We start from the raw sequence: 5,000 nt of genomic DNA on the forward strand, positions 1-5,000 counted from the left end.
CTGTGGTGTCCAAACTTGTGGTACTTGTAGCATAGGAGTCGCTCTAGAATAAAGGCTCCTGTAGGAATGATCCCAATATTGCAAGGGAGATTTGTTTGGGTATTTCTCCTTGGAAGGTGGCGATGACTTTTCTTGTTGTGGTACCAGATTTTCCAGTGCATCCTTTTGCATCTAGAATAATTTTTCATTTGTAGAATGAGGTCTAGGGGTAGGGTGGTTGGATATCTGCAAAATACTGCTTTCCTGATTTTCTCCGTCGGATCTAACAGTTGAAAAAATTTATTCCTTGAAGAATCTCTTATTATCTTTGCACTTTTGGGTGATGATCATATCACCCACTAAATTAGGTCTAACAAATATCCTCAGGCTTTGGATTTTGCTTTTCCAATTTTGCTATTTCAGCATAGGAGACTTTGTATTTTGGAAGAGGTGAAGGATTGATTGTAGGAGACTTGTTGGGAAGAGAGGCTCGTTCATCTTGGGCTGGTGTTTTCCTGAAGGCTTTCTTCTTCTTTCAAACAGTGGTCCATTCTTCAGAATAGGAATCATCCTCCAATACAGAAGGGTTAGTTGCTCTTGCGTGACGTTATGCCTGGTGTGGTATCCGGTGTGGTATTATTTATTTATACCCAAGTCGTCTTGATTTATGCTGGAAGCCATCCTCATTCTTGACAAGAAGCCCTATTTGAATACTATTCAAGAGGCCTTCCTACTCCCTATTAGAGTACAGAAAAGCCTAAACAGAAAAGCCTAAACCAAGATGACATGGTATTACCTTCCTACTCCCTACTAGAGTACAGAAAAGCCTAAACAGAAAAGCCTAAACTAAGTCAACATAGTATTAATAAATATCACACCAGATACGACCATCGAACAAGACACCCCAGATCAAGAAAAAGCAGACTATACCAGGCATAACATCATGCAATAGCAACTAGCCAATGACAATTCAGCAAGTAATGACGTCTTTCAACCTCTTCCTCCAACCAATCAGAATCCTGCACGGAGAGGCACCCCTCCCTTACGACGGTCTGAGCGACTTCTGCAGCGTCTGCATAGGAACCACCTCTGATCTTGAGGCATCCGCCAACAAGGAATCAGCATATACTAACGTGAATTTTTTTCCCCTAATTTTTTGGGAAGGGCGATTTTAAGGGATCGTCTGAAAATTTCCTTCAGAGCATTATAAGGCTGTAATATTTATTCACCATTCATTCTAAATATTACGTTAGCTATTCTTTATCGTGTCTGAAATAATTATACTTCAGAAATTATCAATTACAAGAAATATTGTCCTATATTTTATAGATTTGGCTTCTCCGATGTCGTCAATGATATTTTGTTTTAATTAACGCCTCTCTCTCTCTCTCTCTCTCTCTCTCTCTCAGTTTTAGTGTGTTTAGGAATGTGTTAACCTTAGTTGATTGATTGTCAATTTGGAATTCATGTAATCGGATGAGGAACCTGTATTTGCACCGCATCCACCTTAGAAAATAAATAACCCTCCAGTAACTTTTTTTAATGAATGCGTCACCTTTTCTCACCTTAACTTTTTTATGCTGTCCAGGTATGTGGCAGATTTTTTGCTACTTCTCTGTTTAGTCTTTCATGTTTTCTTTCCTCATGTTGGATGTTCTTGGAGAATAACATGAAGATGTGGTGCATAATTCATTTCCATCCCCCACTAATGTATTTGAGTTTAGCGCTCTTCCAAATTTTCTTCTATATTCTTTATTTTTCTCTGAATATTTAGTTTGGCTTTTGTTAATAAAAAAATATACCGGTTGAAGTACTTTGTAGATCATAATAATAAAAACTAATTTCAGACTGCCTTATGAGGCATCCTTCTTTTCCATGTCCTGCATTTACAATAGTTGTTAAAGTTTTCAATCTAAGTTTCTTTCATCATAGCTATACATTGTCTTGGTTGCTTATTGGATGATAGTGGGGTTGATGGTAGAGAATGATGGAATAAACGGATCGTAACCACGGTATTATTAGTTAGTTAGAATCCTGTTTCAAAATGTATATTTATAGAAGACTGCTCATCATTTTTGTAGATTAGTTAGCATTAAATTTACATTCAAAATTAGTATCATTATTTTGCATAAAGAACATTATTCCTACTTCAGAAAAATATCCTCTTGCGAGCCATTTTGTAATAAAAGACCAGGGTCTACAGTGTTAGCTTAACTTGCCTTCGATCTCTAAAGAACTGAACTGTATCGAGATCTCTCGACATTCTTCACACCCAGGATCCTGTCTATGGTTCTTTCCTCATATAATGAATCATGCTTGTGTTTACTTCTTCTGAGTAAAGCAAGCACTTGTTTTTTTCCACTTTTATCTTATTACTGTAATGTAAATTCTAACCTGGCCGTATCAACTTACTCAATCTTTTATCATGTCTGTATAAAATAATCAAATTAATGAGTTTGGTCAAACTACTACTTTTGATCCTTTTTTTATTTTAAGAGGTTGACTTTATTTACGCTTTCAAATTTTGTAGGAAAGGTTTGGAGTTTTCAGCTCCAAGAAGTTTGACTGCAAATTTACACGTTGGCTTGAAATCAGTTATCAATTTTTCTTGATCTGAATTCTTGATTCTCAAATTCGGCCATAATCATTGTCGATTTCTTTCTACCTTGAACTTTGTGAACTGGCCTCCTTTTTGTTCTTGGTTTGTCAACCCAGTCGCCTATTTACTATCTGTTGGTAACCTTTCATATTGGAATATTGGATACTCTTTCTTCGTATTTTATAGCATTGCATTTCCAGTTTCCATATCAGCTAAGTTATGTTATCTTGTGTTATTTTCTACTTGCATTCTTGTCATTAACAATATTTTCTAACTTTTCCTTTACGTCTTCTCACAACTTATTTATGACCGATAAGATGCTGAAGTACATCTGATTTGTTTACATTCAGTTCGCTGCTACCAAGACAAATTGAGTGAATATTTCTTTTAAATGCTCTTGAGTGCTTGAATATAGATCATGATGATCTTGCTGTTCAACCTATGACTGGTTTTATCATTGGGTACATCAGTTATGCATTGCAATATCAAGTGAAATGATTGTGATAAAGTATGCATATAAAATTAAATTGAGGAATGTGTGCTTGGCTATCTATGTTCCTTCACAGCTATTCTTCATAATTAAACGTTTAAATTATTCATTTTTGAGAAGAATACTGCTCTCTCTCCAGGGAACATGCACCACTTTTCCTAAATTTCTGAAATTCAATATGTATATTATATATATATATATATATATATATATATATATATTATATATATATATCTATATATATATAATAGATAGATATATATATGTATGTATGTATGATATATATCTATAGGATGCTTTCAATATTATTAAGAAGAATATTGTATGAATTTTCTAGCAAACATGGATGCAATTTCTCTCTCTCTCTCTCTCTCTCTCTCTCTCTCGTAGTGAGATACTAGTTTTTTTACGTTTCTCCACACACACACAGGAGTAGCATAAAGCTTTTAAATATTTAAGAATTGTTGTCTAAATACTATAAGATGCTGTATTCACAAATGTTGTGAAGCCTACAATTTGTCGAGTATTTCTTTGTGCAAGAGAGTAATCATACTCACTTCCGTTTTATGGCACCTCTATCCCTTTTGAATTTGGAGGATTTTATTTTAATTGTTCTATATTCCATATTACATCATAATTATATAAAAAAAGGAAAGTGTGTTGTTTCTTCAGTCCTGTTGTACTGAATTAAAGTTTAACCTTGATTTTTGCTGTAAGGCACTAGCTCTTAGTTTTTGCGTTTTCCATAACCAACCATTGACAATGCGAGTATAAGGAAGTTAAATTAAGATGACCCAGTAGCCATTGTCATGGTTTTGTGAAGCTTTGCAATTCATCATGAGGGGAGGTTTGGGTGACCCAATTCCTTCGTAAGGGCTCAACTAGACCCGATGTTCGTTATTCTTAATTAAGAACGAAAAGAAATGAAATACGGCGCCAATTCCTCTCACAATTAAGTCAGATGCTGCCTAAACCAACATAACACTTTAATAATGTGTTATTTATCCAAAGAGATCCATCTTCCTCCTCATTGCTAGATTCTCCCCTTGGATGATTTACATTTTACTGGTATTTTATCTTATCGGTAATATGTTATCATCAGTTGTGATATCATCCTCATCGAAAGTAGCGTCGTGTGTCGGCTCCCTTTGAACGGAATATAATCCCTTTGACCATCCAGTTCCTCCGTGACCCTTTCCCTATCCCCTCCCTCCTTCCCCCTCCCTCCTTCCCCCCTCCTTCCTTCCATTCCCCCTCCCTCCCCTGTCCCGTCCCACGAAGCGCACAGGAGTGAGTGTTATTTTAAGCTCTTCATGAATTATGTTGAAGCCTAGGCAGTTGGCAGAGGCTACGATTCATTTGCATCTGCCTGCCATTTCCTTAACTTCGAGAGGAAGTTGTGATGGGAAAATGGTTTAATGTCATTATGGTGGAAATAAAAATACATAGAACATAATTACTGAGATATAGGTTGACAAGATATGGCATGTGTTTATTTAATATTTTATCATAACTATTCATAGCTGGCTTGTCGGGGGTGATTTTTTTTATATCCAAATTATTCAAACACGATTAACACAAACATTTCATGAGCCATTAGTAAAAGTTCATAAATTTCAACATACATACGTATATTTTTCTCCGTGTGTGTGTGTATATATATATATATATATATATAATAATATATATCATATAATATATATATATATATATATATATATATGCATATATATATATATATATATATATATATAATATATATATCTATATATAGATATATATATATATATATATATATATATATATATAGATATATAATATATATATATATATAAATATATATATATATATATATATATATATATATATCTCTATATATATATGTAGACTATATATATATCTATATATATATACTATTAGATATATATATAC

This window comes from Macrobrachium nipponense, chromosome 6, assembly GCF_015104395.2.
Source record: "Macrobrachium nipponense isolate FS-2020 chromosome 6, ASM1510439v2, whole genome shotgun sequence".
In the NCBI taxonomy this organism is placed as follows: Eukaryota; Metazoa; Arthropoda; class Malacostraca; order Decapoda; family Palaemonidae; genus Macrobrachium; species Macrobrachium nipponense.